The sequence below is a fragment of the Lepisma saccharinum genome, chromosome 1, assembly GCF_977018435.1.
Source record: "Lepisma saccharinum chromosome 1, izLepSacc3.1, whole genome shotgun sequence".
Classification (NCBI taxonomy): domain Eukaryota; kingdom Metazoa; phylum Arthropoda; class Insecta; order Zygentoma; family Lepismatidae; genus Lepisma; species Lepisma saccharinum.
The window spans coordinates 211,432,426-211,449,333 of record NC_139229.1 but is presented as its reverse complement, the minus strand read 5'-3'; positions in this window follow the sequence as shown (position 1 = coordinate 211,449,333).

Here is a 16,908-nt window from a genome sequence, read left to right as displayed (position 1 = left end):
CTGGAATGTGAAAAATTTTGTTAGAGGAGAAGGTCTAAATATGGGCGAAGGTTTAAATATGGGTTTTGGAGTTATCAGCGCTCCCGGGTGCTGCAGCCTGGCAGAGGCTATTGGAACTGGTTATCTGTCAAGGAAAAAGGTTGCAGTGCAAATTCGCAAGAGCAAGTGGTGGTTAGTTTCGGCCTTGGACGCTGTTATAGAATTGCGACCTCCGAAAACTTTTTGCAGGTATGTTTTAACTCAGCGTTTTCTGAATTCTCATCTGCTTTGTGTAGGTTATGATATTAGCGGTACATAAAACAAATGTGGGCTTTTGTAATGTCATGATTTGTTTGTGAAATATGTACCACAGAGAGCGAAAATAAATTGAAGAAGAAAAATAGCGTGATGGTCTAATGAGGTCTAATGTTGAGATCACATTTTCAATAAATATTCGGATGATTTTCTTAATTTTGATTCTTCCAATTCCGCATGATTTTCAAAACAACAGATTATTCAAAAATATGAATTTTATAATATTTTAGCGATAAATGACTGTTTTTTTAAAAAAATGTAATTGCTTTTTGTGGTATTGCCACTAGTAGCTCATATTTAGACCACAATTTTGAAATACATCATTTTACCATTTTTTGGAAATTGCTTTTTTTTAAAAAATGGAGACCTTCTATACTTTAGCATGCTATTACATTTAAGTATACATTTCATAGATATGCATTTTAAAGGCAGGTGCTTGATATATTAATCTTTTCCTCCGAAAATGACAACATAAAAAGGAGAACCCATATTTAGACCTTTTCCTCTAATATTCGATTATTTATTTTATTTCGACCCCTTCTTTGCTCTTATTATCTATCTAGATTTCAGTCTTCCTCCACTAAATTTCCTCTTACGTTCCCTGTCATGTTAACTCATTCTCTCTCTCTCTCTCTCTCTCTCTCTCTCTCTGTGTGTGTGTGTGTGTGTTGGTGGGTGGGTGGGTGTATGTGTGTGTGAAGGGGATGTTTGTGTTAAAATGTTATATTTTATCTTTTTCCATAAATATACGTTAAAATCGATACACACACACACACACCCTCACACTTCTTTCGTTAAAATAAAAAATCAGTTCTCCCTTTCCCCTATAAAAAAAGGCGCAGGTACGCGTACCGTTACGCACGGAGTACCACCAGTAAAAGAGTAATATATACGTAATATCCTTCATGAAAATTGTAACCGTGCGAATCTCTTCCCCTTTGTTCTTTTACACGTCCCTCCTCCCCAAACCTATAATCTCACGTAAAGTAATATACGTTAAAACATCGAAAAAAAAATAATCAGATACGGATATTCTAAACGTACATTGAAATTATATGCTACTTTTTTTCGATTTTCAGTAGTTTTTTTTAGAAGCACCCGATTTGTTCATTTATAACAGTGAGTAAAAATTACTAAAAGAGTCCTTCGTGCCTAATGAGCACAAACGTACATAAGTATTTCTGTCTGCAACGCATATTGATTTTTAAAAGAAATGAATAACGGTTCACTGCAACATTGCTTGTAAGGAAAACAATTCTAGACAATCATATATAACGGCAAAATATGAGGTGCGTGTGTTCATGCCATGTATTTAGTATTCCCTGGTATGGCACTTGACAGATGTTGATGTTCGTTTGTTTATTTTGTCTCTGTGCCCCCTGCGGTAAGCAGAGAAGGATAACGTTTCAAACTCTTCCCAAACCGCTATGAAAATGCGTCCCTATTCAAATCATTGCACTAAATTTAAATCAAAACATCTAGTTACTTTTCTGTGGTGCGAGTTGGAAACCGTCATTTTTCGTGCAGTGTGTGTAAATCAGTCGGGAGGTACGCTGCTAGCTCGTTCTGCTGCTCCGGAAAGGGGAGATTTTCAAATAGAATTATTCCTATTATATTTTCTTCTTTTCTTTCTCTCCCTTTCCGCCTTTCTGTCTTGCATTTCTTTCTTCCCTCTCCGGAGCATATGAATAAATATGTAGAGTGGTTATCAGCCGGATGGAACTTCTGCAGATTGATTTCGCTATCTTAGCCTGGAGGGAGCTTTTCTCTTTTGTTCTCTGCGGATGCAATCATCTCAGTTTTGCCAACCGCTTTATCCTTACCAGAGAATGAAGAAGCTTTGCTCAAGATGGGCATTTCTAAATGTTGCCGTCAGGATTAATGAAGAAACGTTATTTTTACTCTAGTTTGCTTAGCCGCTGTTTCATGTAACTACCAGACATCCTGTTTGAGTCGGAACAGTCCTATCTTTTTAATTCCTGTTCTAACATCTTTTCAGTGCCTCCCCGATGGCGCAGTGGTAGCGTCATCGCCTTGTAATCAAGGAGGCTCCTGGGTTCTATACCCGGTGGAGGCACATAGTGGTTCGGATCCTACTTTAAACTGTAGGTCCAGTCCCGATTAGCCTTACTGTGCATAAAGTGGACTTAAAACACCAAATCAAACCAAACTAACCTCTTTTCAGTATAGTCAGGGCATGAAAATGTTCCAAACTTTGTTTACACGCATTCGCCGATGTTAATTTTTCGTTTAAAATTCACTACTAATGTGCATTGTTAAATTGATTCAGATTATAATTAGTTAGAATTTTATTTTACGCAGATCAAGTAAGCTAAAAATGGGGTTTAATGAATAGAGTAGTCAATTTTAAATACGCAAATAAGAGTTAAGGTGGAAGTAGTCAAAATCTTATATTATTTAGTAGTTGAAAGACCATAATATACTAAATTTGTATCTTAAAAACCATCTGAATTTCCTACTAATTCTTGGTACTTAGTATACCGCGGAAATAAAGCAAAAAACTTAATTCTGTATTGTTTACATTAGAAGATTCAACAACAAGGTGAATGTAATAGATTATACAACAGGGTATCAAGCTATGAAAATATGGTAGTGTCAGTATTACTCAAGAAGCCGCGGTGTGCTGTCTGGCTGTCACTCGGAAAACCCGGATTCAATTCCCGCGATTTGTTATTTCAGTGGGGAGTTTCTACAGGGAGCTGCTACGGGATTCACCCAGCCCCTTATAATTAGGCACCTTGGGGTAACCCTCTGGAGTAAAGGCTTCCGGTGTGTGTTGCTGATCACATCATCCCCACCAATGGCCGAGGTTGAGTATGTGTGGGACCCACAGCCATGTGCCTTCATGAAATGTTACTGTACAGCAGTATATATTACTCGACTACACATTTTGCCCACACACCACAGCGTGGCTGAATGGTTAGCGTATCTAGCTACTAAAGAAAGAGATCCAGGGTTTAAGTTCCGATTAAGGCACAAATATTTCTTCGTATTTGTCATCTCATTTATTTATTCTCATGGTTTCCGGTTAAGGCACATACATTTCATTGTATTTGCCATCTCATTTATTTATTCTCATGATTTACTGTTAAGGAACATACATTTCATTGTATTTGTCATCTCATTTATTTACTCTCTTGATTTCCTGTTAAGGCATATACATTTAATTGTATTTGTCGTCTCATTTATTTATTCTCATGATTTCCTGTTAAGGTGTATACAGGGTGTTCCGGAAGGAAGCGGCAATATTTTGGGAACTGGTAGTATGGCTGATTCTAAGCAAAAAAGTTCATATGAACACGGGTCCGATTTTGAACGATAACTGAGATATGAACAGAAATGAAAATGATGTAGGAAAACGTAAACAAAAACAGTAACAAGTAAAACATGGCAATGTAATGGTAATTGTGTAAGTAAATACTCATGTTATTCGACGCTGGGTAGGCGCCGGAGCCTCTTCCACCATCAGAACAATTCCGGGTTTCCCCGGTCGGGAGTCGAACCCGTGACCCTTGGATTGGTAATGGAACGCCGTACCGACCGAGCTACCACGGTCCCTTAGTAAATCATAACGTTCCCTGACAATTTTCAAGATTGCCAACAGGTGGCAGCACACGTGACACAGTTACTCATCGAAGCGTCTTACCTGCAGTGCTGTGAGAGTGTGTACTTGGAACACGTACACATTCGGGAGATGCTGTTATCTGGGTTGTTTCCGTAGCTACCACGGCCCCTTAGTAAACATCATCGGGAACTTTGTAGTGCAACACAATATGTCCTCCGATGCGCTAAGAAGTGCATTGATGTTGGTGGTGGTATTTTGGAGAATCTGCTCTGACTTGCTATCATTTCTGTGGCCTTTTCCCTCCTTACATTCGTTCGTGTGAGTACTGACCAGCAGGTGTTAACATTTCATTTTTCTACATTTATTGCTTGCTTCATTACTTAATTATCGTGTACTAATTACTGCTACACCACAAATTCATGCAATAAAGATTAGTATCAGCATGTCCCTTCTCGTAGTTACTTACACAATTACCATTACATTGCCATGTTTTACTTGTTACTGTTCTTGTTTACGTTTTCCTACATCATTTTTATTTCGGTTCATATCTCAGTTATCGTTCAAAATCGGACCCGTGTTCATATGAACTTTTTTGCTTAGAATCACCCATACTACCAGTTCCCAAAGTATTGTCGCTTCCTCCCGGAACACCCTGTATATTTATGTGTATTTTTCATCACATTTATTTATTCTCATCATCATCATCATTCGCGCTCATCGTTGCAATTAGCCAACAGAGACAAAAAATACATAGAAAAGAGAAATAAGTAAATATAATTCCACACTTATGATTGTATTCATTACATCATTTGTCCTGTCTGTAATTTAATTTTAAGTGTCGGGCGTATTCTTATTGAATGTACCTATTTTGCTTTCTTCAGATAGGCATTTAATCTTCCCAACTGTTTTCATCCCTGTTGGGAGATGACGACAGCGTTTCAAAAATTGTTTTCAGCATTTCGAGAAGACCCGGTCTCTTCCACTGCCTGTGAGGAAGTTTTTAGAGTATTCTTAATGTGTTGTATTTGTCTTGTGTGGGTCCGTTTAAAACCTTGCACTTTTAACTATTCCCCAAGGAGCTTTTAACATCGCAGTTTTAACCGTTAGGTAAGAATTTTAGATATTTCCCAGTGTACATTGAAGGGTTCAAAATGGCCATATGTGCCGAAGAATCCAAAAATGTTAATTTCTTCATTCATTCATTCATTACGGTTCACGTTTTATTAAATTGAACAAATCCTGTAACTTCTGTCATGACCTCCCCCCTTCCTTTCTCCCTCTCTGCCTCTTTCTTTTTCCACGTCCTCCTCTGGTATTCTCTTCACGCTCGTCCTTCTCTGTCGTCCCTTCCATCGACCTGAAACATTCGTGAACTTCCGCCAAAGAATAAAAAAAGTGGAAGGAATCGATGCCATAGCGTGAGATGAATAGGCAGTGAATCAGAGAAGAGAAAATTCGCAACGAAAAGAAAAGAAGAACAATGGGATCCATTCCTACTTTCTCTATGCGTCTTTGTTATGATTCGAAATATTCCAAAGCATTTGTTCACAGATGCTCCGTGTCACCGCCTATCCATAATTCATGGAAACATTCATGGCAGGTGTTTCCAACGACTTAGCGTCATGAAAAGAGTTCATTTGTTTGTATCTTAGCGGACTCTGTCAGCAACTTGTGTTCGTTTTTAAGAAAGCTAGATTTAAGCCACCTGAGATTGATGTATTCATGCATGAGGTTGCGTTCTATATAGTCCGTTCTTACTAGAGCCAACTGTATTTATTTCCGATTCCATGGTGCATAACATTTGATGTGTGTGTGCTTGTGTGAAAGAGCGGCGTCTGACTGCCGCCTAAAATAAAAGCTTAGGTTGTAGTGGATCACTCGACACACACAACAATAATAAACAGGGTCCTAAAGCTGCAGATTCAGGCACCTGAGCCTCGCTAACCTGCTGCACAGGCACTATTTGACACACTAAAACTAATAATGGAAATAATGAAAAACTAGCTTAGCAAGTAACGTTTCTGTTAAGTGTGCATAATATTTGAATCTACATTCAATTGTTCAATCCTCGTGTTAATCTTTATATCATGAAGTACCTACGTATGTATGAATTAACCTCTGCTTACATACACGACAGAGATATATACTGTACATGGAGAGGAGAATTTAGTTAGAAATCGTGGATAAGTACTAGGGCATGTCAAAAAGTAAGGTGAATTTTCGATTTATTGAAAAACGTGCATAGAAAAAATATGAAACTGTAGTATGTTTGACACATGGTATCACACTAAAATTCGACATAGGAACCAGTCGTGGGCATATCGTGTGAGGTGGGACAGGGAAATGCCCATTCGGTGTTGTTTTTGGTCCTCACTAAGATTTTTGGCAACCCAGCGCGCACACACTTTCCTGAAGCCAAGTTGGTTATGGACGATACTCATCACTGAACCATATGAGATGTTCAATGCATCAGCAATGTCATGCAACCTGACTCTTCTGTCTTCACGAATCATCGCATCCACGTCTCACACATTTCTGTCGGTGATGGACGTTGCTGGTCTGCCACTTCTGTCATCATCTGTCACACTACTCCTACCACTTGCAAATGAGTTACACCACACATACACTTGTTTCTGCGACATGACACTCTCTCCATAGACTTGCAACAATTCTCGATGAATTTCAGATGGTTTCTTTCCCTTGTCCCGTAAAAAACGAATAACACTGGGCACCTCCTCCTTGGAGTAATGTTCAAGTCGTTGCGCCATCTTTGAATTGCTATAGGTACCAGACGGGTTGACGTAGAATGCTGTAATTGCCATCAGACTTGCATCACCTTGGTATCTGACGCATACAAAAAAAATAATTAGCTAGACAAAGAACTCTGGGTTTTACAGACAAATTCACCTTACTTTTTGATACATCCTAGTATGTTTTACTTCTAAATTTCGAGTTATAGTATAATGGCCCTTAGTAGCTCGTTTTGATAAATATGATCCCCAAGATGGATCGATACTAGCTTATTTGGAGCGCTTTGATAATTATTACCAAACCCAAGCTATTCCAGAGGACAAGAAAGTTCCTAGATTAATATCCGTTATTGGAAATAAGCCGTTCTACGTGAATTATTTGCATCTACATTACCTCATGATAAATCCTATCAGGATATTGCACAAAGATTAAAATCTTATTATAGTCCATCAAGTAGCTGTATATAGTGCAAAGGTTGAAGCTTAGAAAAAGAAGAAGACGAACAAATAGAAGATTTTGTAAGAAGATTAAGAAAAATCGGGGAGTAATGTGGTTATGGAGAGTTTCTTTCCATTGCTTTATTTGATTCACTAATTAGCGGAATCAGATCTAACACTATCCGCAAGAAACTCATTGCTGACAATGTAATGGAATTTCACATGGCTTTTGAGGTAGCTAAGCAGATGGAAAAATTAGGCAGATATGAAGGAGTATTACATCCAGGCCAATGTAAATTTTGTGAACACTAACCGCGCAAAGGTAAATATGTACGCGTTTCAAATCCGGTGCCCATTCTAATCCGAAACCAGGTAGCTGGAAATTCCAAAATACTGGGCTGGTGAATGTTGAAGGTAGAAACCGGGTCGTGCATGAAGATCAGTTGAAGTGGATACAAGATAAGAAAGATAGATATCATAGTGGAAGTCAGAAGATGGAGGAGGATAATGATGAACGAGTACATGTGTCAGATACAGGTAAAGACGGCGCATCAGTTTTCGACGATGAAAACTTATTGATCATTGGAAGAAATGAAAACGGTAACAGTGTTACAGTGCGGGCTGAAGTTTCAACGCCAGGCGACCAGCCGTCTTCGCCATATTCAGATAATTCATTCATATTACAGCAGCAGCAGTACAGAAGGTACTCTCGACAAAGAAAACCGCAAGATAGGCTGAGTTATAAGTAAATGCAACGTCCCCCGGTTGTACACCAGTCATCACAAAGTTAGTCCGCTACTCCTTTAGTCGGGAACATGAGAATCTGCAAATCATCAGGGCTTGCTGGGTAGAAAAGAAACACAACACTGTTTTCAAAGTTAAAACTCAGTTTTATAATTGCGTATATTTCATAATCACTTACCAGTAAAACACTAGAACATTCAATACTAACGTTGGGCAATTCCCTCACATATAGCGAAAGTGAAATTACATAATTAATTCCTTACTTTCAACTTATCGGCAAGAAGAAAACTTGAAAACCTAAAAATATATACTTCAATTTTCGCCGTTTCCAAGTTCTTATTGATTCTTCACCTTCACCTGTTTTTCAGTCTCAGTCTGTCGTCAGGTGAGAACTGCTGAGATGAGAAAGTGACGTCAACATGAACAGATTTTGACGTATTTATTAACATATATAAAAGTTCCAACTACAACTGTATAAATCTAACTATAATTGTCTGTGACAACTTGCACATTTTTTGAAGTAACAAACATTTTAAAAATCTTAACTTCTTACAAATATAAAACCTTAAACTCTCAGGTTCGTTACATAAATCAAATAAGGAAGAGAGGGGGGATGTTAAGTGTGCATAATATTTGAATCTACATTCAATTGTTTGTAAAGTTGTTTATTACGATATTATGTGTTCAGCCATCTTAAAAATGGTCTTGTAAGTTGAGTATTAAATCGTTGTTACTTTGTAACCTCGTGTTAATCTTTATATCATGAAGTATCTACTTGTGCATGAATTAACCTCTGCGTACATACACGACAGTTTGTTTGATAACGACCTGAAAAAATCACCATTCATTCTCGAAACCCTAAGGATGTAGAGTCACACCGGCAAGAACTAGATTTTGGCAAAAACACTTAACGGCTTGCAGGGAAGCAAGTATTTCTGGATTCAGGAGTCACTGTGACGCTCCTATTTCAAGGTTTGTTTCAAGAACGGCCCAGTACACTCAAATACATAAATATACAACTGTCATACCTCAACCATTTTTACATGACACTCCAAGGTCTAGAAACAATTTAAAACTTATTTTATGGTACTGATAAAAAACAACTGAACACGCATCCTAATGTGACAGTTGTGCCCGTTTGTCGGTCAGAAACAAGTCCTGATATAACGTGTTATAATGAATTTAGATCTCTCCGTCTGGCCATCAATGACAGTAAAAATTGACAATTATCGTCAGAATAGGAGCCAAACCGGAACAAATAAAAATGAGAATTTGTGTTGAGGGTAAAATACCGATATGATAATTCTAATAAAACATCACTAATCTCGATTTAGCTGCATACAAAGATAACATTTTGTGTAATGGAATCGGAGTCAAATGATAATTTATTATATAAATTATCCTCGTTAGCAATCCGTTAAATAACAAACAAAAAAACTAGAGAGTGTTTCAATGCGCTGATAAGAACCAATGGAGATTATCGCGGTTACATAGTAAATGCAGGTCCAATTTGTTTGCATAATAAACCACGCTCAAGTTGATTAACTGGTGAAAAGTAATATGTCCTTGTGCATGATATAGTCTCTTTTATAATCCTCCGATCACACTGGTAAATATTTTTTGGTAAGAAAACAAAAGAGAAATCTGCAACAGCGCACTACGTCACAAGCACCACGTTACGAGAAGGCTCTGATTGGTTGACGAGTCGCCGTGCACGTGCTGCAGACTTTTGCCTACTGGTAGCCATGCAAGAGAGGGAGAGAGAGAGAGAAAGAGAGAGACAGAGAATCTCCTGATCAGTCGGTCCTCAGTTAAGTATAAGTAATATTAATTTTCTGTTAGATAACATTCCTACTGTAGATAGCATGTTGGGTTTTGCCTGTATATATGAATTGAAAACAGAATTATAGGCAAAATCCTATGTGATCGTAACAATAAGTAAGATGTCACTTGATTAGTCCGTCGACTAGTAAAAGAAAGATAATTTCAATGATTCTCTCGCGCTATCGACCAGGTGACTTGTGGAAAAGATTTCAAGCTCTCGAGAGCTAACGTCACTTTCATCATCATTCGTTGCCAGGAGCAGTTCAAGACTTACTTTAATTCCAATTATAGTTTATCATCTTCGTCATAAAGAGAAGGATCCTCTCTCCCTCTATCTTGATCTCATGAACTTTCAATCACATACGACTGGGAAAGAAATGTGTAACATCGCGCTACGACGCCACGGGTCCTGGGGATTCGAACCCGGGATGTTTGTGAGTGTACATTCATCAATTTCATGATATTATCACTCATCCCCATCTTCGCAATAAGCCAAAAGTGGCACAAAAGCGAAGGTAAATAGAGCAAATCACTCAAAGAAATGTGCAAAGTGTTTTCAATACATTAAAATCTAAGACGTCCTATCTTCAGTCCACGCGTGTCGTGCTAAAATGAAAATATTACACTGACTTTATGACCAACTTACAGGAAAGCCAGTAAGAAAACCAACAAAGCAGAGACGAAGAGATTATCAACCAACGCGTCTGCATCCGGACAAGTTATCTCGTTAGCATGGGAACATCCTGCTTCATCGGGAAACAACTGAAAATCAATCGTCTTCTTTGAACTTTCCTTGTTTACGTTCCTCTCGCCGATCCTTCTTGCGCGCCCAAGAAAAACAAGGAAACAGAATCGTCGAAGGGAAGGAAATCGAAGTAGCAATCACGGAAGAGCAACGAAGCCGTTGTCTTGGCAACGGTGCATCGGTTGAATAATCTCTCGTTTGGAGAGGACGCCGAGTTGGAGGTGGATCGAGGAGCAATTTCGTCAATGGATTTCCAACCGGAGCTATTCCTTGGGTTCAATCAAGGATGCTGGGGGATGTATCCTGGCTTTGTATTAACTTGTCCCTATTGCTCTTTTACTGCTTCCGCAATCATAAGGAGTGGAGTGATGGCTTTGGAATCGCGTTCGGATTGCGAGTTCCGTGTGGCAGGGAACTTAATCAGCCATTAATACAGAGTGGTTCTAGATTCAGTTTTCTCTCTCTCTCTCTTCATGATGGAACACTCCTCTGAGGGCCAGCCAAGCAGCTTTCCTATGAAGGACGCGTTGTCAGTGCTTCGAGTCACATTTGAGCTGGTTTCTGGCTTTCTAGACTTGGCATCCCAAGAAAGATGCGAACCTACATCATGACTAATATACCTAAAGCCCTAACCATAGTCGCAAATCCAGATCTTACAATTTTTGACATCGAAACTCCTCAACATCACATTGCATTGTCATTGAGATTGTATTATATTATATATTATATATACTCAACAAACTTATAAAGAACCAAAACGAAAGTTCATACGTTTTGGTTTTCATAAAGGTACCAAGACTCAATTTTCAGTTATGCTCGTCTTATTCTATTCTCAATCATATTTCAAGAGGAGACAACAGTGGAATCCTTCTAACCCACTCCTTAAGTAATATCCCTTCTTACCAGGACACGAACGTCAAAACCGCACTCAGTTTTTAAAGAAATAAGATCTAAGCAAAGAAGAAAGAAGACACTGAGTGGGAGGGTAAATAAAGAGCGAGTGGTGAGTGGAGGCGGAGGATTTCACCTTCGTGTCCCTTTCCTGTAGCCATTCACTTGTTTTCAAGTAACTCCTCCAATTGCCAACATAATGCTGAGACAACACAGAAGTTTTGGATTTATTTGATATATTTTACCTTAACTTACTGCCACGTTTGGCTAGTCGCAAGGATGAGGATAATATTGAATTGAATTGAATTGCTGTTTTACGTCATGCACAGATAGGCTAATTGGGACTGGACATACAGTTTAAAGTGCGATCCGAACCACTGTGCAAGTATCGAAGTGATGATACGATGAAATTGATTAAGGGACAATAACAATATCTATGCCCAGGCCAGGATTCGAACTGAGTTGCACTAACCTGAAATTTAGGAACTCACACCAGGGACCGAACCCGTGACCACTCGTACCACCGATAGCTAATGACTACACGGGAGATCCAGACCATTTGTGCATGTTCCATTTGTGGAGGTGATGTGATCAGCACAACCTTCCTGCTGCCTTTAGTCCGCCACCCCATCCCCCTCCCACACACACGCACACCGGATTGCTCCCAGGTATCCATTTATTAGAACTTCCGAACCGTACCATTCAGAGATATTCCTGGAAAAATTCGCACCTGGAATCACTCACACTGCGTGGCAGTCACGCGCTCTGCCGACTAGACAACTTCAGCTCTTTTATATAATTGAAGTACACATCCGATGGCGAAACTCTCCATATCTAAAATAGTGTGGGTTTCACCCACTACTATCTATGTAACGTGCAATTTTCCAGGTGTTACAACATGTATTGTCTTTCCTATACAGCAGGGAATATAACAAATGCAGTTGTGTGCAATATAAATTTTCGTCAAGGGAGACAAGGGGGTTTCCTTGGTCCATCGTCAATTTTGATATGAATAGCACGAGTTTCCCCTTCTCTTACCTAATTAACATGAAAGTTTCCAGGTGGAAAACAACTTGCAATATTTTTCCAATGTAGTAAGTGTTAAATTAGTGCATTGAGTATAATATAAATTTATTTCCAGAGGGAAGTCAAATGGGAAATTTAAGAGGTTATGAAATGAAATAATTTACAAGAATTTCTCCCACCCTTACTTACTTAACGTGCAACGTGACAGCTCTTAAACCAATTTTAATGTTCTGTGTAAACGTTAATATCAGTGAAGGATAATACATTTACAAAAGGGTATTATTTTTGTCCGCGCACAATCAATGCAATGATATTTTCCAATATACCGGGTGATCCGATTGAGATGTCAGAAAAGTAAACCCTTGTGTACAATAGGTTAATGTACGTATCTCTGAGCAGTTTGTTGTAATATATGCAGAAAGGATGTAAGTTTCGAGTGAGTGGAGGTTAACAGACTTCAGCCGCGTAGCGCTAGCATTCATGGTAGATAAAAGTAGTGGTCACACCACAACATCACACAATGTATATGGGATGTGAAATTTTCGAGTGTTATATGCACACTAATACAGCCATATGGCTGAAGTCTGTAAACCTACACTCACTCAAAATTTACATCCTTTCTGCATTCTATTACAACAAACTGCTCAGAGATACGTACATTAAAATATTGTACACAACGGTTTACTTTTCTGACATCTAAAACGGATCACCCGATATTTAGACAATAATAACAACTTTCCAGTATGATAAAAATCGATAATGTATGGAACTATGACATCACATCGTCCTGGTGTCTTCATGGCACGATTCAATGAACATGGGCCAATTTTATTTTAGTTTAACTTTTCTCTGAAACAATGTTTCAGTATCCTCAATAATAGCCCATAAAACACCGCTTAATAGAACATATAATTAGCTTCAGGTCGATTAGCTACAAGCTATAAAGCTCAATAACGTAGTCAACAATGAATCGAGTGTAATTGGGGGGACAATACTTTGCGAGACTGGAGTCACATATATTATTCCTCCAAATATCATAAATAAAACGCAATTCCAGCATCTTCGATAATAACAGAAAACACCACTGTATACACACACACACGTGTGGGTTTAGGTGTGGATGTTCAACAGCTGGGAAACATATGGCGAAAGCAGGATATGCTTTCCAGCTCATGGCACATGACACAGAGCTTCGGATCCCACTCTAAATTGTAGGTCCAGTCCAGATTAGCTTTTCTGTGCATAAAGTGGATTTAATACAACAAATCATTCAATCAGTGAAGCAGAGACATGCTAATTTGGGCTGGTTCATTAGTTTGAGGTGGAGTCAGAACGACTTAATTGTTCTCCAAAGGTAATCGAACCATGAACATCTCGATAACTTTAACCGATCAGCTATCGAGAAGCCCGCACCTAGTCATTCCAAAACTGGACACTCTTTTTTGCAACGCCCTGTGTATATGCAGCTCGGAAAAAGAGATGAATCCGATCTCGCGTCTCTCCCGATAAAGCCAGCCTCCTCCTTCCCTGCCATTTCTCGTGCTGCCGCCGCTGTAGCGAGCACGTGACGCCTGGCCATTGCTCATCCGTTCCCTCGCCGCCATTCGCCTGCCTGCAGCATCATTTCCATTGACGTCACAGATGCGCTTGATCTACGCCCGTCGCTCTGGAGCCGAAGCCCTCCGCACGTGGAGATGACGTCACGCGGCCAAGGCGTCGCAGCCGGGCCGCCACGTCATCGATGACGTCGGACGGAGGCGAAATGAGTGACGTCACATGCCGCGTCCGCTCTTGCTGGGAAACGTTGGAGTACGGGTTGCAAGAACTTCTCCACAGGGCAGAGAAGCAGAGAAAAATTTGAGCGCGCGCGATTTTTTGTGCCATTTCTTGCTTTATTCGGTTTCTACATTGGCCGCCTTCAAGACGACATACTCAAGTTGTGTGTAAGGAAACAATTTACTACAATTTTATAAATATTAGGCGTATCAATGCACAAAGTGGGCTAAAAATAACACTATATCTAAATGGCAGGCTAATTGTGTATGATTTAAACTTATTAACTAACTAACTCTGTAGCCTTCTTAAACCCTAAGATTTGTGGTTGCAGCAACACAAGCCTTCCAAATGTCCCTATCCTAAGCAAGATCAATCCAATCTTTTCCATATTTACCGATTTCCTTTAGGTCCATCTCAACGTTTTCCCTCCATCTTCGTCTTGGCCATCCTACAGGTCTCTTACCATCGGGTTTCCCAACAAGAATCCTGCATGATTTAAATTACAGTAGTGTCTTTTAAGGCTAAACGTGACTATGAGGTTCGACGATTATATTAAATTGATGACGGACTCTTACATATAAACACTCATTCTCAGGTTTAACTCGAGCCCAGGACCTTCGATTGCGAGATCAATTTGTGCTTTTCGATCATCTGCCAAGTTCGAATAGCAAAATTCAAAGATTATTATCAGAGAACGAGCATTGCTTCAGATCTGCCTGCGCATCTTGAAAACTTCGCTTCAACGACGGACACTGATGCTAAATGAGTTGCATAAGACTTCAGGCCCCTTAAGACCCCTTTTTGAGTTCTCTTTTCAATTATTTAACGAATAGCCACTAGGTACCTTTAAATTCAACTGAGAATGCTTACCCAAAAAACAAATTACATAAATGAAACAGAGAAAGGCATAGAATGTAAAATGTTTTATGTCATGTAGTAGTTCAACACTGGATACATCTCCTAATAATATTGGACATAGATGCACATAAGATACCAACTAAAAATCTACAAAATATAAACTTTCTACGAATTCAATCATCTAACTATATGAGTAAGAATACTGCTACCTTCATTAGATATTTTTAGTTATAAGTTCACTCCGTGTGTCATTGAATATATCCAGTCTGCGGTCAGCAACAGATTGTTTAGCATCTTCTGTACGTAATACTTGCGTCTTTCGAAGATAAATATTTAGAATATCTTACGGTAATAAATCGAGAGATATTTGTTTCGATTCTAGTTGTAGTGTAGTCTCTACAAGGTAGGCGTATAGAGTCTAATTTGATCATGTTTATCCGGCCATTGTCTTTGATATTCTGGTACGCTGAGCCCCCTCGCCCCCTTTCCTCTTCACCGATAGATATGCAGCAACAAAAAATCACAATTGCAACATATGGAGACTGACCGAGATCATTATTCACTAAGTAAAATCCTGCATGGTTTTACAAAGAAATTAAAAAAGTTTCGAAGATAGTGGTCAAGTTAATGTAAAAAAAATACATGAGGTATTCAATTCGTAAATAGTAAAATACAATAGTTTTGATCAATTAGACCGTTGATTTTATTTAATAAAGCTCTTCTTGCAATTTATTGGGTTACAAGCCAGGCAATTTTAAATGAGTCAATATTTTGCAAGAATTAATCCTGCAAGCCAACTTTCCACCGGTCCCTTAGCATACTAGGGTGAAATACCTCATCTTTCAAGCTTAGGAACCACTACTGTACACTTTTTAATGTAACGCATTATTAGAGCCAATCTTCATATTGAAGCCTTTTATCATTTTATACCAATTTAAATTTGAAAATATGTACGTATACTTGATAGCGATGGGAATAAAAAACAACTAGAAATTTTAAATTCCATTGTTTTCTGGTTTTCTCAGCTCTTCGTTTGTACACCTTTCAGTCTGGAATTCACCTTCAACGCTTTACAGAGACTGCTTTTAATTTTTGTCATTTATTTCATATTGCTTAATTTCTTCTTGTATTATTTTCAATTTTTTCTTCTAGTGCCATTCCTGATTCGTAGTTTACGCTTATGGTATTGTTAAAAGTGCCTATCTTTTAAACGTTCATAACTATTTCCTTATTGCTTTAAAAAAAATATTTTATGAATTTAAAATATGACAGTTTTCAATCAGTCTTCGGGTACTAAACAGCAAGGCTAAAAAAAGCGCCCTTGTGCTACGGTAGTGTCAGTCTGTCTGTCTATCGTCCTTCTGTTTGTGTCAATTATCATTTATAATAAATAGCTCAGAAACTGCAAGTGGATGCAACTATAACATGTCTCCCTTTTAGTTCTATCCTTCTGTTTCGTTATTTCACATCGCTTGGGTTACTCGCGACGATGAGGATGAATGATGAACGAGTGATGGGATAAAGAGGCATCCATGCATTAACTAGGGTCGACTGATTTGGTTTATTTATTAGGTCTCCACGATGGCGTAGTGGTAACGTCGTCGCCTTGTAATGAAGGAGTCCCTGGTTCGATACCCGATGGAAGCACATAGTAGTTCTGACACCACTTTAAACTGTATGTCTAGTCCCGATTAGCCACACTGTACATAAATTGGACTTAAAATATAAACTCAATCAATCAATGATTTGGTTTATTCTTACTTCCCTTTTCTGCCCCTTTTCGCTAATCGCCAAGATGAGGATGAGTGATGGTGAAATTGATGAAGGGACACTCACAAACACCCATTTCCAGACCTGGATTCTAACCCGAGACCCCTAGTGTGGTAGCCACGAAGGTGGGATGACCAGGGTTCGAATCTGGAACCTCGGGCGATACGCTGACCAGTCTGCTCCAGAGGGCAGTAGGAATGTGTTTC